The sequence below is a fragment of the Halichoerus grypus genome, chromosome 8 (assembly GCF_964656455.1).
Source record: "Halichoerus grypus chromosome 8, mHalGry1.hap1.1, whole genome shotgun sequence".
Lineage (NCBI taxonomy): Eukaryota > Metazoa > Chordata > Mammalia > Carnivora > Phocidae > Halichoerus > Halichoerus grypus.
The window spans coordinates 103,132,757-103,158,863 of NC_135719.1; the positions used below are offsets into that span (position 1 = coordinate 103,132,757).

The 26,107-nt window shown below is 37.6% G+C and overlaps 1 long non-coding RNA gene across 5 annotated transcripts in view; it reads right to left on the bottom strand.

Moving 5' to 3' along the window:
- The window catches only part of LOC118543837 (uncharacterized), a 472,034-nt gene that overhangs the window by 25,525 nt on the left and 420,402 nt on the right, over positions 1–26,107 (bottom strand). Inside the window, exon 7 of one of the 5 annotated variants that reach the window (XR_013440676.1) lies at positions 8,059–8,165. The exons of the other annotated variants lie outside the window; for them this stretch is intronic. This is a non-coding gene — a long non-coding RNA (uncharacterized LOC118543837). The remainder of the gene's footprint in view (positions 1–8,058; positions 8,166–26,107) is intronic. 5 annotated transcript variants of the gene reach the window in all.

Below are 26,107 nucleotides of genomic sequence, written 5' to 3' on the forward strand. Positions count from 1 at the left end.
ATGATTCCTCTAGTGATCCCAGTGAGGTGAGACCTGAGTGTGCCTCCCAAGAAGCTCCCACAAGACCAGGAAAGCTGGATGTCCATCGCGGGTTCTCTTTTTTCATTGGAGAAACTGTAGGCCCAGGGGAGTATTCTTGGTGTGGTTCGGTGCCCGCCTGGTAGAGTGGCAATGCAGTGGAAGCTGATCTTCTTATCCTTCTAATGTTCTTGGTTTCTGTGATCCCAAAGGGTGCTTCAGCCTCATCTCTGGGTTCTAGGATTTCCACAATGGCTCTTTATCTATGGATAGTTGCTAATTGGTCTTCTTGTGAGGGGGACTGAAGTTGGGAACTACTTCTGTTGCTCTCTTGTCCTATATTAAAGATATTTTTATAAGGCCGATTATTAAGTTGTGCTAATTAATCGATTTCCAAATAACATTCTAATAAATTATTTATAGTAGATTAAAATGTGATTTCCATGGTTACATCTATGTTCAACACCTTAATTATTTTATCATTATATGGTCAAGTCAGATTCAACTCAAGTAATTTTAACCTATGATACCTTTCCAATAATTTAACCCTGTGAAGTCTTGGACTGCCTACACTTGAAAAGACCTATTCCACATGACACCACTCGAAGCTCAATCATAAATCATTTTCAGTGAATACATGCTTGCAGAAGCTTAAAGCCAGTTAAATAAGAGCAGGTAAATAAGGATATTTTTATAGAAGAGGTGATGTGGGGGAAAAAATCAGATTCTGACTACCTCCATACTAACTGCTTATAAAATTTAAATGTTGAAGATACACTTTTTAGTAGAACCTCTAAAAACAGCAATGGCTATTAATGTTAATCAATAATAAATCAATAAATCAATGTGAGGAAATTCCCATGTGTCTTCCTTTGCTCCTCCAGATCCAGATCTGCCAGGCGACCACTGGCCAGCTGTTTTCCATAACAGAAGATCTCAAGTCCTGCCAGCCTGTCTATACAGGTCTTTTTTTCATACTGTCTCTAAGTTCTGATCATACTCTCCCTCCCTTTACCTTTTCAGAATAATAATAGAAAGAACTTTGATACTAGTTCCCATGTAGGGCATTATCCCTTAGAATTTCCCAACACCTGCCTGTAGCTTTATTGAGATAACCGATATACAAAGAAGGGCACATATTTAATGTATACGATTTGCTGAGTTTGGACATGTGCAAATAGCCATGATACCATCACCACGAGCAAGATTATAGGCATATCTACCTTTCAGAATTCCCTTTTTTTTTTTTTTTTTTGGTAAATACACTTAACATGAAAATTACCTTATCAGCAAATTTTGAAGCGTAAAATACCATACTGGTAACTATAGGTACTCTGTTGTACAGCAGATCTCTAGAACTTGTTCATTCAGTAGAACTGAGACTTTATGCACATTGAATAATTCCTCATTTTCCTGATCCCCCAGGCCCTGGAGACTACTATTGTATTCTTTGCTTCTATGAGTTTGGCTGTTTTAGATACCTCATATTTATCCTTCTATGACCGGCTTATTCATGTAGCAAAATCATTTGTGTTTCTATACACTAACAACGAACCATCTGAAAGGGATTATTTACAACAGCCAAGATATGGAAACAATCCTTTTCCATCGACAGATGAATGGACCAAGAAAAAATGATAAATGAACCTGGAGGACATCATGCTAAGTGAAAAAAGCCACATTTTAAAAATAATCATTTTACTAACCTCTCCTTAATTTGTTGAACTTGACCCTGCCATCTCTTTCCTGCCATAAACCCTGAGAGATACAGAAGATCTTAGGCAAAGTGAGTAGAAGCACTCCCAATATTTTAACTTATTAGCTATGCAAATTTAGGTGAATGACACAGCCTCTTTAAAGCCTCACTTTTTTTAAAATTTAATTTTATTATGTTATGTTAGTCACCACACATTACATCATTAGTTTTTGATGTAGTGTTCCATGATTCATTGTTTGCGTATAACACCCAGTGCTCCATGCAGAATGTGCCCTCTTTAATACCCATCACCAGGCTAACACATCCCGCCACCCCCTTCCCTCTAGAACCCTCAGTTTGTTTCTCAGAGTCCATAGTCTCTCATGGTTCGTCTCCCCCTCCGATTTCCCCCCCTTCATTTTTCCCTTCCTACTTTTTTTTTTTAACATATAATGTATTATTTGTTTCAGAGGTACAGGTCTATAATTCATCAGTCTTACACAATTCACAGCACTCACCATAGCACATACCCTCCCCAATGTCCATCACCCAGTCACCCCATCCCTCCCACCCCCCACCACTCCAGCAACCCTCAGTTTGTTTCCTGAGATTAAGAATTCCTCATATCAGTGAGGTCATATGATACATGTCTTTCTCTGATTGACTTATTTTGCTCAGCATAATACCCTCTAGTTCCATCCACGTTGTTGCAAATGGCAAGATTTCGTTTTTTGATGGCTGCATAATATTCCATTGTGTGTGTGTGTGTGTGTGTGTGTATATATACCACATCTTCTTTATCCATTCATCTGTTGATGGACATCTTGTAAAACCTCACTTTTTTTTTAAATTTTTATTTATTTGACAGAGAGAGAGACAGCGAGAGAGGGAACACAAGGAGGGGGAGTGGGAGAGGGAGAAGCAGGCTTCCCGCAGAGCAGGGAGCCCGATGCAGGCCTCGATCCCAGGACCGTGGGATCACGACCCGAGCTGAAGGTAGACGCTTAACAACTGAACCACCCAGGTTCCCCAAGCCTCACTTTTTTAAAAAAGATTTTATTTATTTGACAGAGAGAGAGAGAGAGCACACAAGCAGGGGGAGTGGCAGGCAGAGGGAGAAGCAGGCTCCCCGAGGAGTAGGGAGCCGGATGTGGGACTCAAACCCAAGACACTGGGATCATGACCTGAGCTGCAGGCAGACGCTTAACCAACTGAGCCACCCAGGCGCCCCTAAGCCTCACTTTTTAAATGTGTTAATGAAGGTAACCATTCCTATTTTTAGTAGGCAGCATAATTGACCCTCGAAGATATTTACTTCCTAACCCCCTGCCCCCACAACCTGTGAGTTGTTATGTTCCATGGCCAGGGTGAATTAAGGTTTCAGTTGGGATTAAGGATGCAATCAGGTATACTTAAGGAGAGTAACCTGGATAATCCAGGTGGACCCAATGTAAGTACAAGCTTACTTAAATGTGGACGAGGGAGACAGTAGGGTTAGTAGCAAAGTGACGAGGTATGAGGAGGTCTTCAGTTGCCATTTCTGGCTTTGAGGTTGGAGGAAGGAGCTACGAGCCAAAAAATGTGAGAAGCGAGAAAACATTCTCCTTAGAACTTCCAAATGGAGCGCAGTCCCGCTGAGACCCATTCTGGGCTTCCAACCTCCAGAAATATATGATGAATTTGTGTTATTTTAAGTTGGTGTGATTTGCTGTAGTTCGCTATGGCAGCAATAGAAAACTACTGTATGGGTTTGTCCTGAGAATGGGATGAAATAATGTAAAACCTAATGTTTTAAAAGCTGAGTGCTGGAGTTAAGATATGTGTTTTGAGCCTCTCTCTAAATAGTAAAATTACTGAACCTGAGTTTGGCTGCCCGTTGCTCGAAAGGCCGATACTCGAGATGAGTTTTGATTGAAAGCAATTTGAGCTTTATTCAAGAGGCCAGCAACCTGGGGAGAAGGCAGACTCTCATCCAAAAGCCAACTCAGAGGCTTCTGCTTGGCTCAGGGATTTTTAAAGGAGTTTAGGGTGGTTAATCGGTGAAGGGAATGCAGTGGTCTGTAATATTTATCACTTGCAGACTAGACAGTGCCAACTGTAGGCTTTATCTCAGTCCTGGGCGGTTGTGCAAGGGGGTCCGGTTTCTGTTTCATGATGTGCAGGAGGACTGTTCTTTATGCAAAGGAGGACAAGGTCCACAGATACTCCGAGGGAGGTTAGTAAAATCATTTGTGTAACCTAAGAAAAAAGAAAAACATTTTGCTAAAAAAAATTGCTAGGCTAATCAAAAAACTGAGGTTGCTTCAAGCGGACTTGCTGGCCTCTGCGGCCTGGGAAGGGTTTCGTCCTTCACTCCTCCAGGCAAGTAGTCTGTCTGCTACAGATCAAGGGACTTAGGTCAGCAAGTAAGGAGGGTGTTAACTTGAAGGAAGTAAACCCTTTAGAAGTCTGGGAGTCCTGTTATAGTAACTGTTACTTTGATTTAATTAACCTGTCTCAGTGTCTTTATCTACATGTAGGGAGATAATATCTGGAAATACGAAAGTTTTGTCAGTTTCTTCTTCATACTTCTCTATACTTAATAATTTCCCCAGTTGGCCAGGATTGTATACATTGTCTCTAGAACTTGCAGTGTAACTCATAAGGATCTTGATAATCAGAAAGGAGGGATTAAGGGAAACTAGGAAGAGAATTTATGACAGAAGAGTACCACTGAAAAGTGAATAGAGTTAGAGCCAGGCCATATTGCCTCCACTCCTGAAGAGTTTAGAAGTGGACCACCATAATATGTTGGGGGGTGGGGTGGGGGCAGGAACAGGTAAGCATAAATGCGAGAGTAACAGACTCCTCTCACCCACACCAGTCAGCTACAGGGAGCTGTGGGAAAACTGTACCAGCTCAAGCAGGCCTTCCTTCACCATTCTGTGTAGCACTGTGAGTCAACAATGCAGAAGAAATGAGTTGTTTGCTGCTTTGAATTCTGTGGGATAAAAGCCTCCCATTTACAAATGCCTACACACGATGACAATCTAGGAGAATGGCCATTTTATTGATGTCTTTGCAGAAATTTATGGAGACCGTGTGGACAGTGTTCCCTCACTGCCAATTTCATTGGCTCAGGATAAGCCCCTCATTACCACGAACAGAGTAAGGTGTCTCTGACATCTGAAGAGATGGGTATGGAAGCTAATAGGAAAATCCTGGCTTCTATCTTACTGAACAATAATTAAATAACACCAGCCTGTGCTCCATAACCCCCTCACCATATAAAAGGAGAGTCAATAACCCAAATTTCATAGGGTTGAATGAAGTAATGCTAAGACCCTGGTAACAACAACAAACAATATAACTTTGTTATAACTGTAGTTATATGGCATTGGTAAGACTTAAATTTATTCTTCCTTTTTCTTTTACAATAAAAAACAAAATCTAAAATACAGTAGTTTCCAAACAATGTAAAAAGTCCCCTTCCTTTCTCTGCTCCCACCCAGGTAGTGTACCCTCCAGGGGGGAACCACTTTCATAGATTCTTGTATCATATCAAAATATTCTGTATATTTGTAAATATTTACCATTGTTTCCTCAAATATGATAGCACATCGGTTTTTGCCCTTGCCTTTTCCACATAACTATCTATGTCAGAGTGTTTTCCACATCAGTAAATACGGTCTTACTTACCCATAATTATGAAAGTGATTTGTAAACTGTTAAGTGTTTCTGTACGTATTAGTTTTCATAAAGTCAGTATTTATTTGGAAACTAAACTGGTTCTTAAAATGATTTCTATTTCTAGTAGAATTGATTACTATCCCGAATTAACATTAAGTTTGCTTTCAACTCTGGACTGATGAAGATGTGCTTCAAAGGATAGTTTGTCTGTTTTGACAGAAAATACCTTGTGAGGTTTGGAACAGTTTTCTCTATCCTGGTGCTTCTTAACTCTGAAATATCCTCTTCATTGTGGAATTGGCAACAGGTGAAAGTAGACAAAATCTAGTGTGTGTGTGTCTGTATACTTGTGATAACTGGCACACTTCCAATTTCAAATGGACTCTTTAATTGCCAAGCAATGAATATAGACTAGAGGACCTATTTTAATCTGTGCCATAGATGAATGTTCACTCAGCATTTGGGTTTATAGATGCATTTCTTCCATAGTAAGCGGGATGAGCAGACCTGTAGGAGGTCTAACCAGCTGCTGCAAATGTGGGCCCTTAGGGCCTGATTAGAGAGGCTGGATGGACTTGCCTGCTGCATGCAAGGCGCTCCTGCTTGGCTCTCTGTGCTTAAGTCACTATCTTTTAGGCTGAACTCCAAGTTTGACATCATTTATCTACATGAACAGGTGCTCCCATAAAATGAACCACATAAAAAGCAAATACTATGGCAGAGCTCAATGATTTCCTACTTGATGTTTTTGTAGAGGGTATGCTTGGAGGCAGGCAGGGTTTCTCTACAGTCTCAATAAGCTGAACAAAGAAAATATAGAGATCAACATTTTCCAAGGAAAAATAGCTGAAAATTCTAGAAGGCTTTGTTTTAATTAACTTCTTTAAAAACATATCCATTCCCCAAATCCCTTTAATATGATTTCTTCTATATTTCGTGGTGCCAGAATTTGTTAGCATATGGCTGATCTTTGGTACAATATTAGAACAAAAGAAAAGGGAAAAAACAAAAGAACAATTGGTGGAATGTATTTAAAAGGGCAAGTAGAAAACAACATATTTAATTCCAATCAAATGTTTTTGGAGCTCTCAGTATTGCCAAAGTCCTGAGGTGACTACTGAAGATAAAAATCTCTGGAAAAAGTTCAAGAAATTGAAATGTGTCTTTAAAAAGGATGAAATTGTAGAATTTACCTAGTACTATAAAACAATGGTAATTTGTATGTCTGAACATCAGGACTTCAGAATGGTCCAACTTGTGCTTGTTTTAAAATGTCTTTCTGGATTGAAAATTTTAGAAGGGTGAAATCACTTTAAACCTTTTTGTTAGAAGTATCTTATGAATTTCTGAGGACTGAATAATCTGAGGACCTATGTTTTGAGATGTCTGTTCTCAGTCACATGGTACATCATGTGGTTGGCTTCTGCTATTTATCTAATTATAGTTAAAGAATCTGATTTAAAAAAAAATTCGTATAAATTAAATGTCTAGAGGGGCGCCTGGGTGGCTCAGTCGTTAAGCGTCTGCCTTCAGCTTGGGTCATGGTCCCAGGGTCCTGGGATCGAGCCCCACATCGGGCTCCCTGCTCCACGGGAAGCCTGTTTCTCCCTCTCCCACTCCCCCTGCTTGTGTTCCCTCTCTCCCCGTGTCTCTCTCTGTCAAATAAATAAATAAAATCTTAAAAAAAAAAAAAAATCTAGAGTCAACCCCTCCCTGTCAGAATTGTCCAATGGCAATTAGGATGACAAATTTAAAAACTGCAAATCTTTTCTTGTTCCAATACTTTTATCTTCAGGTACTGATACACCTCCCGCTCTCTCTGAACGACCTCTATCCCTACCTAAAGAAAAATTTAGGGGCGCCTGGGTGGCTCAGTCGTTAAGCATCTGCCTTCGGCTCAGGTCATGGTCCCAGGTCCTGGGATCGAGCCCCACATCGGGCTCCCTGCTTGGCGGGAAGCCTGCTTCTCCCTCTCCCACTCCCCCTGCTTGTGTTCCCTTTCTCGCTGTGTCTCTCTCTGTCAAATAAATAAAATCTTTAAAAAAAAAAATAAATTCATTAAAAAAAAAGAAAAATTTAAAGTTGTCATATATTACACAAAGTTACAATAGAAATATTTTTGATGAAAAGCAAAAACAATTATTTGCACAATGTTAAATATCTTATGCTAGTAAATACCCTTACAGTAAATAAGGGTAAATGACCTTTGGAAGCATGCCATTACAATGGAACTATGTTTTTGTTATCTGTTAATGTTAGTGTTTTGGTCTTACGAAGTCTTACACTGTCTTGTTGAATCAACCTTAACCAGGACAAAGGTGAGGTGTAGTTTAATGTCTGCTTTCTGGAAGGTGAAAATAGATTCTGCTTGAAATATTTACCTAAGAGAGCGGACTGTTTCCATTTCCTCTGTGAATTCCTCCTGATATTATCTATTCTTTTTTGATTTGGGGAAGAACTGGCAAGTCTGGTGTTTATTTTTGTCTCCAAGCAAGAGGCTCAGTTAGTGGCCTCATATGGATAAAAGTGAAGGCGATTGAATATGCTTAGGTGACGGGTTATACAGCTGACCAGCAGGCATCGTCGCCAGGAAAGGAAAAGTTATACACTCAGTAAACAGCTTTTCATCATAGCCACTCCTTACGGATTAAAAAAGAGCAATGAGACTGACTTACATTGGAGATCTCTCTCTGGTATATTATGATCTCGGTGTGGTCGCAGAGCTGAAACTTTATAGTTTATATATCTAATTGCATTTGTTTCTTTTTCCATCTCTGCAGTACTTCCATGGGAACATGAAAATGATTAAAATTCTGTTTATTAATATGAACAAAACAAAAAAGAACATCTTCAAAATTAAAATTCAGAGAGAAATTGAATCCCATAACAGAGTATTCATTTATATTCAAAGAATGCTAATAATCTTCAGTCTTTGTACATGAGATCTAAAATTCAATCAGTAAATCACCTTAACAACAGAATCCAAAAATGAAAAAGCAAAGTAGATTTTTTCCAAGATAACCACTTGCTGCTACTGATCAAAGCTTGATCTAGGTTTATACACTATTGACAAGCTGCAGATGGGATTTTATAGATTTGTCAATGTAAATGTATCATCACCAAATGTTTCAGTAATGTTTTCTGTTAGCTATCACTCTTGGTTGTAACGTGAGCAAACACAGTGACTGTTCTCTTTTCTGTTGTGATAATCATGCTCCAAAGAATGAGCAGCTTTAGGCAAGGAGGTGATTCATGTCTTTATTTGCCAGACAAATGCAACTCATTTGCTAGTATGAAGTACATAGGTACTTCCTACCCTGCTGCTTACTTTTAAGTAAGCCAGCTTCGTTACTATACATGTTCAGTATTAGTTCAGATTTAGGATTTCAAGATACTATTTCAGATATAAAGGTGTCAAAAATAAAATGATGCCAGACAATATTACTTCTAATAGTTATTTTCACAAGGGACCTAACCAACTGTGTAGATCAATTCTGACTTATAGTTCTTTACCCCTTCTGAATTTAGGGGCTCAATGTTCTATCAGTGAGCCTCAAAGCTGCAGAAATATCTGGGGTGTTTGAGGCCAAGGAGAGAAGTTCTTCCATGTACTATAAGGTGTCCTACAAGACACAGAGAAAAGGCAGAAACAGCTTTCTCATCCTGTGTAATTAAATTTTGCTTTTGTTTCCCTGGAGTAAGCTATTCAAATACTTCCAGATGAGTTACAATATAGCACATCAAAAATGGAAGACCCCCCCATTTGAGAGTCTGTCCTTGCATCTGATGCCCCAACTATATTGTTGTTGTTCCTCCTTTTCAGGGCTCTTATACTCTACCTTTCTTGAAAGACCTGTACACAGTCCTCTCCCTTAGATCTCAGTGCTGGTTGCTCCTGAAGATGACTGGGGATCTCTCTAGCTCTAATGGCGCCTCAAAGTAAATTCCAAATATACACGTAATGCACACGTTAAGACCCATGACCTCAGACATAATTCCCACATCTGGTTAAAATTCATCCTGTTTTTACATGCTAGGCATTATAACAGGTTTATGTACATGATTATCTGCATCATATAAAAATTGGAGATTCCTGTCTTGATGATTACAGCTTTGTAGTACAGCTTGAAGTCTGGAATTGTGATGCCTCCAGCTTTGGTTTTCGTTTTCAACATTACTTTGGCTATTCAGGGTCTTTTCTGGTTCCGTACACATTTTAGAATTGCTTATTTCAGCTCTGTGAAAAATGCTGGTGGTATTTTGATAGGGATTGCTTTGAATGTGTAGATTGCTTTGGGTAGTATAGACATTTTAACAATATTTGTTCTTCAAATCCATGAACATGGAATGTTTTTCCATTTCTTTGTGTCTTCCTCAATTTCTTTCATAAGTGTTCTATAGTTTTCAGAATAGAGCTCTTTTACCTCTTTAGTTAGGTTTATTCCTAGGTATCTTAGAGTTTTTGATGCAATTGTAAATGGGATCTATTCCTGATTTCTCTTTCTGCTGCTTAATTATTGGTGTATAGAAATGCAGCAGACTTCTGTGCACTGATTTTATATCCTGTGACTTTGCTGAATTCCTGTATCAGTTCTAGCAATTTTTGGCAGAGTCTTTCGTGTTTTCTACATAGACTATCATGTCGTCTGCGAAGAGTGAAAATTTGACTTCTTCCTTGCTGATCTGGATACTTTTTGTTTCTTTCCATTGCCTGACTCCTTTAAAAAGCTAGATACTTAATTAGGCTGATAAGTATCCTTATATGGAAGGAACATCACCCCAGAGTTAGGAGGTAAGAGTTCCAAACCTAAACCTTTCCACTAGTGTCCTTCAGCACAGCTGAACCTGTTTCCTCTCAAATTTCCTCTTTGTCAGATGGAGACATTGTCTCGGATATTCTTTTAGGCCCCCCTGGAAACCCCAGAACAAATTTTTTTCTTTCTTTTTTTTAAATTTAATTTTATTATGTTATGTTAGTCACCATACAATACATCATTAGTTTTTGATGTGGTGATCCACGATTCATTGTTTTCATATAACACCCAGTGCTCCATGCAGTACATGCCCTCCTTAATACCCATCACCGGGCTAACCCATCCCCCCACTCTCCTCCCCTCTAAAACCCTCAGTTTGTTTCTCAGAGTCCATAGTCTCTCATGGTTCATCTCTCCCTCTGATTTCCTCCCCTTCATTTTTCCTTTCCTTCTCCTAATGTCCTCCATGCTATTCCTTATGTTCCACAAATAAGTGAAACCATATGATAATTGACTTTCTCTGCTTGACTTATTTCACTTAGCATAATCTCCTCCAGTTCCATCCATGTTGATGTAAAAGTTGGGTATTCATCCTTTCTGATGGCTAAGTAATATTCCATTGTATATATGGACCACATCTTCTTTATCCATTCATCTGTTGAAGGGCATTTAGGCTCTTTCCACAGTTTGGCTATTGCGGACATTGCTGCTATGAACATTGGGGTGCATATGGCCCTTCTTTTCACTACATCTGTGTCTTTAGGGTAAATACCCAGTAGTGCAATTGCTGGGTCATAAGGTAGCTCTATTTTTAATTTTCTGAGGCACCTCCACACTGTTTTCCAAAGTGGCTGTACCAACTTGCATTCCCACCAACAGTGGAAGAGGGTTCCCCTTTCTCCACAACCTCTCCAACATTTGTTGTTTCTTGCCTTGTCAATTTTTGCCATTCTAACTGGCGTAAGGTGGTATCTCAGTGTGGTTTTGATTTGAATTTCCCTGATGGCTAATGATGATGAACCTTTTTTATTGAGGATTTGGCCAAGAAGAATTCATGCTTCCGTAGCTAAGATAAAAAAAGAAAAAGAACTTATTTTCCCTGACCAGAAGATGAATCTTGCCTCAAAGCTTCTTTATTTTTAATTTCTGAAGGTATAAATAATATGAAATATTTCATTATAATTCCACTTTAGACCATTAATGAGCATTGGTATAAACCTAGAAATGTTAGGAACTTTTATCAGCTGCCAGAAACCAATAGTAAGTTACAATGGAAAAACACATTTCCAACCAGTCTGAAACAAGAAATAGAAGTGGTATGATCTCAAATATATAAATCCATTAAATGTATGAACCAACATACATTGTTTGGAGTGTTGTGGAGGCCATTAAAGAGGAACTGGCTGGAAATAAAGTCCTGAAACCTCCAACCGCGTCTATTCCTTTCCATTTCATAGTCAAGAGAATGAGAGTCCCAATGAGGAATTAAATGAGGGAAATAGGGCTTTGGTTTGTGTTTGGAAGGGACTGTTTATGAAGTCTGGGGGCTTTCAAGGGGCACATGGATAGATCTAATCTTATTGATTGGATTCTCTTTCTGTCTTCCCAGACAACTAGATGTCCATTAGTCTTGGAGTTTTGAATTTGTCTCTTTTACCTAGTCTCAAATGTTGCAATTTTTGATTGAACAATTGCCATATAAATGCTTGCTACCAGAGTGACTATATCCTTAAGCCACTGTAGTTATTTTTGCTTTAAATCTATCCTGGGGCGGGGGGGAATGTGGTAAAACAATATTAGTGTCTACATTTCTCACTTTTTATACCTATAAAGTAGCAGATGAAAGAAAATATTACTTAAGTACCATGCTATTAAAGTTCCCCATTTTGCCTCTTCTGTAGGAAATCATGAGTTAAGATACACTCAGCATAAGGATATGTAAGCTTTACTTAGGTCTTAGCTCAGAATTATATTGGTTTGGCCAAAAGCCTAAGCAAAACTTTTAGAACTGCTAAAGCAAAGATCTATTTTGATATTTAGGATTACTTATAAAGTCAAAGCAGATTAGAGTAATAGTCTGTGAATATGAGAATAAATGCTTCAGTATAAACTTCATCAAATTCATTTTTATAATCAAAAATGGCTGTTTTGGAAGCAGTCTAGAAAAGACCTAATTATTGATATGTAGGCTTTATAGCTTTTAATTGTTCTAGAATTATTACAAATTCCACCTAGGGGTGCCTGAGTGGCTCAGTCGGGTAGGCATCCGGCTCTTGATTTCAGCTCAGGTCATTATCTCAGGATCGTGAGTTTGAGCCCCATGTCAGGCTCTGTGCTCAGTGTGGAGTCTGCTTGTCCCTCTCCCTCCCCTCCCCTCCCTGTTCTCTCATGCTCATTCTTGCTCTCTCAAAGTCTTTAAAATATAAAAATTTAAAAATCCAGTTAAAACCACTCTCCTGCCCAGAAAACATCAGATGGTTTTAATTAATATAGCAAAAATGAAAAATAAAATGTGATGTTCTACAGCTCATGGATTCTATAACTGTAGATTTATAGGGATGGACAACATCTGCCTTTGTCCTGAAAGGAAAAAAAAAATACTGAAAACATGGGTCTGAGCTTGGAAAATATAAAACTTGTTAGGTTAGTGATCAACTATGGTTATTTTTAATTATTCAATATCAATGAGAAAGCTTCTCTTTTCCAATATAGCAAGAATTTCTAATCTATCACAATGATTAATACAATATTTTCTTTTTTTTTTTTTTTTTTTTAAAGATTTTATTTATTTATTTGACAGAGAGAGACACAGCGAGAGAGGGAACACAAGCAGGGGGAGTGGGAGAGGGAGAAGCAGGCTTCCCGCGGAGCAGGGAGCCCGATGCGGGGCTCGATCCCAGGACCCTGGGATCATGACCTGAGCCGAAGGCAGACGCTTAACGACTGAGCCACCCAGGCGCCCCTACAATATTTTCTTTTATTTAGAATGGAATCAGTTTGAAAAACAAAAATTTTGTGGTTTATACAATTCACTAACTGCATATGTAACAATTTTGAAATGATTCTCAGAAGGTTAAGTGCATATGTATGTGATTTTTAATTCTTAAGATTATTATGGCCATGTGAAATAGACTAGTTGAGGCGGCTTCTTTTTCTACCATAGCACAAAAGGGGAAGAAAGTTTTAGAAAAATTTCATGAGGATTCCATTGCATTAATCAACTAATTTGTTCATGTGTTCACTTAAATATTAGACATCACTACGTGTGTATTGCTGTAGCATTCCATAAAAGGTTTTGGGTTCCAGGGCAGCCTCAACCAAGTGACTACCTTTTGGATAGCTAAATATCTAAGGGACTAAATCACTATTTGTATATTACCATCCTATCAAGAATCTTCAATTGTGGAATTCCTACAAGGGGTTTTAAGAATTCTTGTAACCTGCCAGGAGCAGGTTTCAGATTGGGAAATCTTATCAACAGTAGCTAACTTAAATCCCATGGTGTGGTAGAGTTTTCTTACTTAAAAATTCCTTGACTAATTGATATTAAAGGTAGATTTTACTTTTTATTTAATATAATTTAACTTTAAAACATTTAGAGAAGATTCAACATTTATAAATTAGTTTGCTAAAAAAAAACAGAAATTAAAAAGGTAAACACATCCTTGACAACTGGTCATTTTGCAATATTAAATGTCAGTTCAACCTTGGGGATTTTATCTTCCCAGAACTTATACAGAGAGATTAATGAGAATAAAATCACTTTCATTTCTCTTATCCAGTATGTGTAACATGATTTTCCAGGTCAATTATTATTAATTTTTGAGGGGCATTTAAAAATAGACCTGGAAATAGTAACTAAATTCCTATAGTTAACTGTACAATTTATTGAAAAGAAACTAAGAAACTTGTTAAATACTCCTCAAGCATCTTCATCATGAACATAAGCAAAATATTTTAACTTCCCTGAATACAGTTTATAAAAGCAGTTGGTCACTTAACCTATTGAGCCATGCAGGCGCCCCAATGCCTGCCTCTTTAAGCTCTCTTCAACAATCCTCTGGGCGCTGCACTGCGATTTACAGATTGGCCTTGGTCTTGAACTTAGGCAAGTCCTTGGTTGCAAAGAGGCTGAGGTGTGGGTCAAAAACCAAGACAGGGTTGATCACTGGGAAAAGCATAGTTATCTAAAAGCCAGAGACAACATAGAATGGGATCTGTTAAATAAATCGTAAATCCAAGATACAACATTAAATATAGCAATAGGTTGACTTGGAGGTTGAATGACTGAATTTTAAACCTCATGTTGCTTTTCTTTTTTTTCCCCCTGCCTAAAGCCAGACTGGGTTTCCGAGACAAGGCTGCTTTGAACCTGCTAATAGGAGCTGAGCACACTGCACCTATCAGTAAAAAATGTATGCCATGGTAAGTAATTAGGCAGAGTCTAACATTAAGTCTGCCACCTCTGTTCCCTACCAGCACATTCAGTCCTTCATTATGTGCAGCCCTAATCATGACTTCATGAGGTGAGTTTAAATACAAAAGATTAAATACAAATCAAAAGATTTGTGGCTCAGTCGGTTAAGTGTCTGCCTTAGGCTCGGGTCTTGATCCCAGGGTCCTGGGATCAAGTTCTGCATCATACTCCTTGCTTAGCAGGGAGTTTGCTTCTCCCTCTGCCTGCCGCTCCTCCTGCTTGTGTGTGCGCTCTCTCTGTCTCTCTCTCTGACAAATCAAATATTTTAAAAAAGATTTGAAATAAAGTTGTGGTTTTGAATGGTTTTTGTGATGTCGCCTTTAAAGTTCAATGCTTAACATATTTTTCTTGAGTCTCTGTTATCATCTGAAAAATCCATTTTCCCAGATGTGGAGGGGAGAGGGCCTGTCTATAACTCTCCTCGCTGCAGTGTGCACCTCATTTCCAGCATACAGCTACATTTCTGGCTGTGTGGTCTACATGAGCATTGCTTTGTCACTTCTCTACCAGCAGAACGTCAAAGTATTGTGTACCCATGGACTTGGTGGTGCTACCATCAGGATGCACAGATTATGCAAAGAAAAGGGAGGGGTATGCAGTTGCAGTCATCTGCCTCCCTTGCTTTGGCACCCTGAGTAAATATTCTTTATGATTTGAGAGGAGACCTATTATGGCAACACTACAAACAATCAGCATGGACCTTTTATACTATTTAGGCAGTAGCCCGTGAGCTTAGGTTATGGGCTAAAGTCAAGTCTAATCAAAGTGTGTCCTTCATCTTGCAGTTCCATGGCCAGGGGCACTCAGCAGGAAAAACCTGGGAGCTATCCCATCTCATTTCCTCAAGGATGGGACTCTGAGAAGCAGAAGGGATCTTGCCAACTGCTATAGGGATGTGGGTTTCATCAAGCTAAGAGGATTACTCATAACTGAATCGGAGTCCAAACATCCACATATAATCCATGAATTAAGTGTTCAAGTTTCCAAAGCAAAGATAAAACATGCACAGAGTCCAAGATTTTAAGCAGTTAAGGATTTAGGTTTAGAAAACCCAGAAGGTAACCTCACATAAGTGAAGTTCAAACAGGAATGGAAAACCAATCTGGGATCATCCCAGAAAGCAGAATATAATATGGCCTGATAAACCAGAATCATTTTTAGGCCAAAAATGTCTAGTTGCCTTGTATTTAAACTCACCTCATGAAGTCATGATTAGGGCTGCGCATAATGAAGGACTGAATGTGCTGGTAGGGAACAGAGGTGGCAGACTTAATGTTAGACTCTGCCTAATTACTTACCATGGCATACATTTTTTACTGATAGGTGCAGTGTGCTCAGCTCCTATTAGCAGGTTCAGAGCAGCCTTGTCTCTGTAACCAAGTCTGGCTTTAAGCAGGGGGGAAAAAAAAGAAAAGCAACATGAGGCTTAAAATTCAGTCATTCAACCTCCAAGTCAACCTATTGCTATATTTAATGTTGTATCTTGGATTTACGATTTATTTAACAGATCCTATTCCATGTTGTCTTTGGCTTCTGGATAACTGCTTTTCCCAGTGATCAACCCTGTCTTGGTTTTTGACCCGCACCTCAGCCTCTTTGCAACCAAGGCCTTGCCTAAGTTCAAGACCAAGGCCAATCTGTAAATCGCAGTGCAGTGACCAGAGGCTTGTTGAAGAGAGCTTAAAGAGGCAGGCATTGGGGCACCTGCGTGGCTCAGTGGGTTAAGTGACCAACTCTTGATTTCAGCTCAGGTCATGATCTCAGGGTCATAGGATCAAGCCCCAGGTCAGGCTCTGCCCCCAGTGGGGCCTGGGCTTGAGATTCTCTCTCCTCTCCCTCTGCCCCTCCCCTTGCTTACATTCTCACACTTGCTTGCTCTGAAATAAATAATAAATAAAATCTTTACACAGAGAAAGGCAGGCATTGTGTTGACACAGACTTATGAAATATCATTTGGTGTTCTATTTCCCATATAACAAATGTCAAAGCCAGCACATTGCCTTGGTTTGTCTGGATATTTTGTATGTCCTATGGGTCTGCAGTTTCTCCCAGCATCTGTACCAACTTCAGTGCTATGTTTGGTTCCACTTAATAGCTTTTCCAGCTGGCTGCATACCATTATAGTTCATTAGGGCATTTCATTCGTGTAAGATACAGCTTGATGCTGCCCTTCTGTTTATTTCCCCTTTATATGAATCTAAGGATAGCCTCCTTTCAAATAACTGCACAAGACCAATGTCTGTATGGCCTAATGAATAATGGAATTTATTACATGGCTATTCATAAACTTTCTCATGTTTATTCAAATACTTATTGGGGAACCAATTGTATAATAACAGGGATGAAAAGGTGAATGTTCCCTGTCCTTAAGCAATTTACATTACTGTAAAAGAGGCTTAGAAATAATTACGTTGCAATATTACAAGTGTTTATAAAAGTGATAAGTAAATAGTACGGAGTGGCAAAAGGGGTTTACCAGTTTTCGCTGAAAAGTGTGGTACCGATAAATGTTAACTATTTTGTTTTTAGCTCAGTTCAATTTTGGGGGTGGTAATCAAATGAATTAAAGAACCCCAGTATGATATATCTTTCTTTATAAATCTAAAACCTATTGCCTTGCAATGTTTTTAAAGGTATTTCAGATTTTCCAAAATGACATGCTAGGTTGTTGCTATGCTTGTGATATCCCAGTAATCTTCTCAGCTTTAAATATACCATTATCCAATATGATTTCCATGCTTCCTGATATTTTTGAAACTATAGTCAAGTCCAACATCCTCAGCTTTGTTATAATGAGTGAATGATATATTTATAGGAAACAATGATGAACTTTTGCATATTTTAGTCACTCTGCTCAATTTAAACAATATTTTCCTGACACACTGGAAGAGATTTATCAGCATAGCACATACTGAACCAGGTTGATACAGCAGTTTTGCCCTAACCTTTTCTAAATTGCCTTATTTCTTAAAAAAGTTTTCTTGCACTTCAGGAGACAGGCAACTGTGTGAAGTCATCTCGGAGCAGACTGAAAGCCCCATCCTAAGCAAGGCGCCTGGTGACCTGAGTTAATTGGATACCCATCCTGAGATCTCTGTATAGTGAAATGTGTTAATTGCATTGCCTTATCACAACATAATGATGCAATTAACTTGTATCACCAGTGTAGACTGTTTGTTAACACACATTTTATTTCAAAGATATCAATACCCACAAAGGCTGGCACACACTCTGTCTAGCAAGCTTTGACGTATAATTGTGCTGAGATGTGCTTTTTAGTGGATATTCAACCTCTAGTGACCATGATCTTTGCGGGGGAAAAAATGTTCTCAGCATGAGGGGTAAAGAAAGGAAAATGACTCTCTTGAAAAATTTAACCAATTTACACCTTTTTTTTTGATTCATATATAAAATATTTTTTCTTTTATTGTGTTAGTCACCATACATTACATCATTAGTTTTTGATGTAGTGTTCATGATTCATTGTTTGCGTATAACACCCAGTGCTCCAATTTATATCTTTCTTGCTCAGCAAATTTACAGCCACTGATCCTAGTGTCAGCAAGCATTTTCTTCCCTCGTTCAGCACATTTGCCCTCAGGCTCCTGCACAACTGCCTTCTTTACAAGTTATCAGTATCTAGGTAATTAGAGGGATATATATACATACGTGTGTGTGTGTGTGTGTGTGTGTGTGTGTGTGTATAGGCTCTTGCCATTTACAACAATGTGGATGGACCTAAAGGGTATTAGCTAGAGGACTTTAATTTCTTTTTTTAGTAGAACTATAGAGAAAATTAACAGCAATATCCTGTATTTGTATAGGTAGTAAATTTGCCATAATTCCAGAATCCTGAATATCCCCTCTCTGTGGGGAAAATTAAAACACAAGTAGAAAAGTCCATCTTGAACTTGTTTCTTCACAGAGACAAAAGCATCTGTATATACCCTGAGACTATGATAAGTTGCCATAATGTCATAGAATTAGTGAGCAAGAAGTTTAGGGTCCATAAGGACTGTTACCATAATGTTCATTCCCTATTGTTTTGAGTAATTTGGTGCTGATAGGAGTGCTAAGGATAGTAATGGCATACTTGAAGTTAGCATCTCTTTGTTCCAGATGTGGAGGAAGATTCTGTAATCATATGTCTTCTGTGCCCCATGCCCTTAGACAGTTTAAGCAACTACATTATGCATTTTCTCCTCTCACTATGATTTATTTTAATATAATGATGTTGATATCCAAAAGTGAGAACCTCTTCCATCTGTTTTGCATGACGACTGTGCGTTCAGTGAATAGTCTTGGGTGGCTAAGAATCTAAGGAACTGCTCCATAGATAAGCCTTGCCAGACGCTTGCAAATATCCAGGTGTATTGTAAGTACTTGCTATCTCTTTTTATCAGTTATAGATTCATATATACTTACCTTACAGACCATTTAAATTCTGCTTTTGGGAACACATAATTTTTGGAATTTGTTTGATCAACTTTTCTTTTTTGATTAAAAAAACAAAACAAAACACTTAAAATAGCTCTTGTGATTTGCTTGCTGTTCTTCCCAGTCTAATTTTTGTCTTCTGTTGTTCTGGGAGCGCATATGTTACATTAGTTTTTGTTGTTGTTGTTATTTTTCATTTCATCCTTGTTTGTACTACACTCTGTAGCATGGGGCTGCATTGCTTTGTGCATGATGATAAAATTAAAAGACCCCTTTTGAGAGTAGATAAGTTCATTTTCTAGGATTCTGAAAGCCATTATTTAATTTTATTCTGTAAATAGCTAAAAGTAAGCAAGGGAAATAATTTTCTTCACTATCATACTTAGTCACAAGGTACATATAATTTCATGCTGAGTTATATTTGTTTCTGCCCATGAGTACTTAATATAGTAAAATACTCCATTTTTCAGTAATGATTGGAGGACCATTTCATTACCAATCAGAACCGTAATGGTGGGTGTAGTTAATAAACAACTTGAATCAAGATATTAGGTGATTTTTGGAATAAAGTAAATCAATTATGGTGAATATTTCATATTTTTCCTAGAATAACAGCAGTTTTGTACAAAAATGCACAGAGGATAGGTCTATTTCTGTGTTAACTCCTGGGAGGAAATGAGTTTTTTTCTCTCGAGAGAAGGTGGATGCTACACTGGGTTCCACCAAGACTTTCCCTGATTTTATAGCAGGCAGGGACCCAAGCCAATGAGAGGTAAAGAAAATAACTGATGCTTTTGGTCTATGAAACTTAGACACTGTCCATATTTATTAATGTCACATGATAAATCTTCTGTCTTTTTTCAATTATGGTTAATTAATAATATGAGGATTTTGATTTCTTGGGATCTCAGACTAACACTGAGATCAAGAGCTTTAAAAAATAATCAGATTTTACTTATATAGAGAATCTTTAGAATATACTTTAGTATTTATACTGTTTTTTTATTTGAGAGAAAGAGAGTGCGGGCATGAGCCGGGTGGGGGTTAGAGGGAGAGGGAGAGAGAATCTCAAGCAGACTCTGCATGAAGCAAGCAGCCCTACATGGAGCTTGAAGAGGGGCTCGAGCCCATGACCTTGAGATCATGACCTGAGCCAAAATCAAGGGTTGGAGACCCAATGACTGAGCTACCCAGGCCCCTATACTTTTAGTATAAATACACATATTTGGGTACATAATATATAATATATTTATGCATATATAGTCTCTTATGTATATTTTTATACATGTATATACATATATGTGATATGTGTGTATATATGTATATTTGTATGATCTCAGGGCTGAGTAGTAAGCTGAATGAATGGCATCATGATCTCTACAACATGTAGGACTGGAAAAATGTGTATGTATGTGTATGTATGTGTATATATGTATGTATAGAGAGAGAGTCACAAGTTCTCAGAGTTGATAGCTAGGCTGAATGGCTGAATATATATGTCCCCTTGCCAATACATAAGCTTTCCATAGTAATTTTCCTGTAGCTATAGCACCAATTGATCCCGTATGCTTAAGGAAGAGCTTCCTCCTATGCATGCTCAATTATTATAAAATATTTCATGGGGAATAGAGATATTACATGGAAAACAAATTTGACTGCACATATTAATGTCACTACTTAGATCAATACAAGTTACTAGGTGTCCTACTAAGTAAACATTATATTTAATTTATGAATAGTATATTTTGGGGCAATTGTTATTAGCTCCAATGTTGCCTTTTTTTTTTTTTTTTCTTTTCAGTATGTTCTTTGGCTTTGTAAGTAAACATTCTGGTCTTAGATTCATTATCTCCTTTTCTTCATTTTGTCCAGTTCAAAATATTAATCTAAGTCATTAATAATGTACTATGATACCAGAAGAATATATTGAGATCACACTCAGACTCTTTAAAATCAATTTGTTGGATGCTAAACAAAAAGACAGAAATAACATAAGAAAAGATAGGAATTTTAGCATACAATACTTAGCTCATGAGATCATTGACCATCTCTGTTTTTGGTATACAGGCCTGTGTTTTTCTTTGGTGGATGTTTAGCAGCATAGTTTCCTTACCCAAATGAATATTCTTTTCAATATATCCAGTGTGTAACTAAAGAAGCTGACAATCGAGTAGCCATCTTTTGACCTTCTCTTGGGCTGGAGTGGATTTCTTTTTTGTTTATAGTAGTTCTGATGCCTTAAATTTATTTTGGTATATTGACCTTCTTATCTCTTTTATTCCAAAATACTTATTTTAAAATCTGTTTTTTGCCTCCTTGTAAAGACAATATCATCTTTAGTATAACCTTTCTTGTTTGAAAGCCATTGGTCAAAGAATTCTCAAATTTTTCTTTGCTCCCTGGGAACTATGAATATCTACCAATCTTCTTTAAGACATAGTACATTTTTTTTACCTCAAATAGGAGTTCCTAAAGGAGATAGAGTGCTTGCTGAAAGATGATGCATATGTGTTCTATTGATTCTGCTTCTGTAATACCTCTCATCCATCCCTCCTTTCTATTTCCAATGCTTGTTTTCCAAAATGTCACACAAACTAAGACATCAGACTTCCAAATCCTTCTCCCATTCCTATCTTACCTTCTGATACAAGAATTACCTGAAAACACATTTAAGATTTTACCAAATTAAAAATAAAATGATGCAGAATAAAGTCAAAACTCCCAAATGTCAAATTTAATATCCTTTATTATTTGGACCTGGCTTCTTTTTTCAAAATGAATTGGAATTTTTTTTTTCTATCCGTTTTAACTCTGCACTAGTACCTCTGGATTCTTTGCACTTTTCTGCATTGGTTTAAACAGCACTTTTGTGTAGAATGGCCTCCTTAACACTTTCTCCTTCATAAATCCTTTTGTCCAACAAGCTTTAACCCAAGTATACCCTTAGCACATGGAGAGCCTTTTAACCATAACTCCTTAACCATCTACAACCTGCCCATTTGTATTATCATTATGCAGATGTACATTCTTCTTAAGCAGTAAGCCCTGTAGAGGCAGAATCACATGTGGATCATCTTTGTATATCCCTAGTATACACTTTGCACTTAATGAGCCCTTAATTACTTGATGAATAAAAATGAATTGGTGATTTAGGTGATGCATAGTGTTCCATCGTGGTCCATGCTTTGGTTAAAAACAAAATCCACAGGAACATCAGGCTTTAGTATCCAGGAAAATTTACCACAGGAAGGGATGTTAATAAGTTCATCAGCTCTGTCCTCCAGATCAGTCTAGTTGGGAAGACTAGAAAGTGTGGTACAGGAACAAATAATAGGGTCCAATAGGTCATGTAGAACATAAATGCTACTCGAATATGGAGTGGAGGAGGAGGGAACATTCCTGAGCAGGGCTGGTCAGTTAAGCCTTCACAAAGTTGAATGTTGAATCATGTACAATTGATAGAATTTGAATAGACACAGAAGAGATGGGAATGACCTTCAGAATTGAGTTCTTGGTTAATAATGGCTTCAGTGAAGGAAAAACAAACAACAAACAAAAACATAGCATAATATGTAGCAGGTCAGTTGTCTCTTCCACGGATTTCTCAATTTTGTTCCAGATAGAGGGATCACTCAAGGTTGATGGTGGATTTGAATAAGGATCAAAACAATTTTGTTTGCATCCCTCTAAGCATCATTCAAGGATCTAGAAGTTCCATATAAGGAGAAATGTCCACTCTTTTTGAGAATAAAATCAAATTTTTAGAATTAGAATTTATGTCACCTCTGTTCTTTCTACAGACAATTCAGAGTAGGTATATTTGTAGGAAAGTTCATATCAACAACCGCTTTTAGCACCAATAAGCTATTGCCCCTTTACCCAATGGACCCTGAGAGTTGTTTTGCCTTTGTGACTGGCCCATACCTACATCAATTCAGACTTGTCCTGTTTTTAAAACATTGATGGCATATAAATTCTAAATGATATTAATAACACAGTAAATTAATAATTGATTGCATTTATGATACTTAACATTTTCAGCAAATATCCATGGTCCTTAAGGAGAGCAGTATTAAATGTGCTTAAAGTGTTAAAATAGTGAAGTTTCTGATTAATTAACACCCTAAAGACCTGACCTATTCACCTGCTAAGATGCTAACTATGCAAACGTTAGAAGGTGTGAGCAGAATTATAATTAGCTGGGATTAGGCCAAGAAAGAGTTCACTATCTAACTTAATGGCACATTCGGTAGTTTACCAAGGGATCAAGGTTTGCAGACTTTCTTTTATTAATTTTGGTATGTTTCATACAATCTATAGTTCCTCTAATGATATAACAGTAAAATTATTACGTTGAAAAGTCATTGAAAAGAGCCCTTGATCTCTCTCCTCTGTTTCTAAATTTCCATGGGGTGCAGATTTTCACAACTTCACTTACACTTAAATTTTGTCTTCTATATTGCTCCTCTTTAAAAAAACCAAAAAACAAAAAAACAAAAAAACAAAAAGACTATGGACTCTGCAAAACAAACTGAGGGTTCTGGAGAGGAGGGGGGTGTGGGGATGGGTTAGCCTGGTGATGGGTATTAAAGAGGGCACGCACTGCATGGAGCACTGGGTGTTATAATAGCAAATAATGAATCATGGAACACTACATCAAAAACTAATGATGTAGGGCGCCTGGGTGGCTCAGTTGGTTAAGCGACTGCCTTCGGCTCAGGTCATGATCCCGGAGTCCCTGGATCGAGTCCCGCATCGGGCTCCCTGCTCGGCAGGGAGTCTGCTTCTCCCTCTGACCCTCCCCCCTCTCATGCTCTCTCTCTCATTCTCTCTCTCTCAAATAAATAAATAAAATCTTTAAAAAAAAAAAAAACTAATGATGTAATGTATGGTGATTAACATAACATAATAAAATAAAAAGAATGTAAAAAAAAAAAAAAGACAAAATTTAAAGGCTTCTCCTTTTGTTCCAATGCTATGTGTCTAGGTCCCAGTAGAAATTCTACTCAGCCATAAACACTTTAGTGTTCTGGTTGACTGGAAGTAGTCTTTCCCCTCCCAGAAACTATTATACTTGATCTTTCCTCTTAGGTTCTTGTGCTTGTATATGTTTATCATTTAGCAGCATTCTTTAATTATACTAATTACATTTTTAAAAATGATAAAGTCAAATATGATTTAGTTTTGATGAATATTCTATAATTATGTAACATGTTAACATAGGGAGAAGTTGGAATAAGGGTATATGGGAAATTTCTCTACCATATTTGCACTCTTGAGTTAAATTTACAGTCTTATAAATCATAGGATTAGTCATTTTCCTTGAACAGAATGTTTGAAGTCAGCCAAATGATGGTGTAACGTAATTATAGATTTGCAAAAATGTACAAACAGGAGGATAAATAATAGATTTCAGACCACAGACTTTGTCTGCTTTCCCTGAAACACTAAAATCAAGGTGGGGTTGATAAAACATTCCAAAGAAAGAACGATCCCTCATCTCAATATTTTTGTCAATTCACCACTTCCTTCAGATCATTTGCTGGCCAATAGTCTTTTCCCAAGTACTTTTTTTTTTTTCCAGGCCAAATTTAGGCCATTAAAATCTTTTTTGAAAGAAATATTTATGAATACATTGTCAAGGAGGGCAAAAGGGAATTTTGTTTAAATGAAACTCCAGAGCCTTGCCTTAACTTTTCCTTGTAATAAATGCCTGTTTAAAAGCAAGTGAGAATTTTTTAAAAGAATTAATTAATTCAAAGAACCTGAAAAACAAAGAAATTTACAAATCCCACATACAGTGACAAAAAAAATCTGACATCTGCAGTTGATCCATTCATTAAAATAAGACAATCTGTGCAGCACATTTCTGTAATTCGTGCAGACTGCCTTAACTTTTCATTCTCATAAAATTGGAGCTGGGCTGTTTGTTTTATTGGTAACTGCGGCACTAGCAGAATGGTCCTATACTTAGCAGTCCACAAACCCCATAGATGTTTATCCACTCACGGCAGTGCCAGCCTGCTGCATTATTTCAGCAAGTGACGTTCCTCGATGAAAAAACAGCAGCTGCTCACTCAAAATAAACTTGTTTTGTTTATGCTGTCAGCAGAAAGCTGTTTTAAAAAATCATTAGATGCATCATGCTGTTGCAGTATGTTAAATTGTAAAGCATAAAGAAACATTTCTGAAAGATAAGCACCATTTTACCTCCGCGTCTTCAACACGGAGCATTTCTCTCTTTTTTTCTGAATTATTCAAATACAGGGAAGATAGGTGATCTCACATGTTTAGAAACAATGTTAATGATGCCAAGATGATAGGTTGAAGCCCCTGGCAGGTTAGTGAACTTTACACAAAGGAAAATGTGTGGAAAACATGATGCTAAGATCAAGGGACCTGGAACCCAATGCTGGCTCAGCCAACCACAATCTGTATGACCTTGGATAGGTCTCTTGATCAATTGGAGCTGCGCTTTTTTTTTCATCAATCTAATGGTCCCTTAAGAGCTTCACTTTTTATCATGCAGTGTTTTCATTGTTAGCGATTTTCATCAGTCGTGAGTATGCATGACTGATGTATAATTTACTCAGGGTTAGAATAAATTTCTAAGACCCTGTTCTACGAAAGCAGTCAATAAAGATATTTTTGTATTTAAAAAATGACACCTTTATTTCATTTCTCAACTTAAAATATTTGAAAGTGGAGTTTTGAATTTCTTTTTCCACCAATGGACATGGGTAAAATGCAGTGCACCTATAAGATAAATAACTATACCACTAGTATGGTATTCACTGAGAAAGTTGGATTGTATTCATTAGAATGCTATATGAACTGACATTGAGCATCAAAAAATGTTATACTTTAAAAGAAAATAAGTAGAAAAGTAGGTTATATGTAGCTTGTCCCATTTTTGTAAAACAAAAGTATGTACACATGTATATACCCCTGCAAAGTTGCAGGGTAAGATATTATCAAACTATTTTAAAATAGTTTTCTTGTTAAGTGTCTGCCTCCAGCTCAGGTCATTGTCCCAGGGTCCTGGGATCAAGCCCC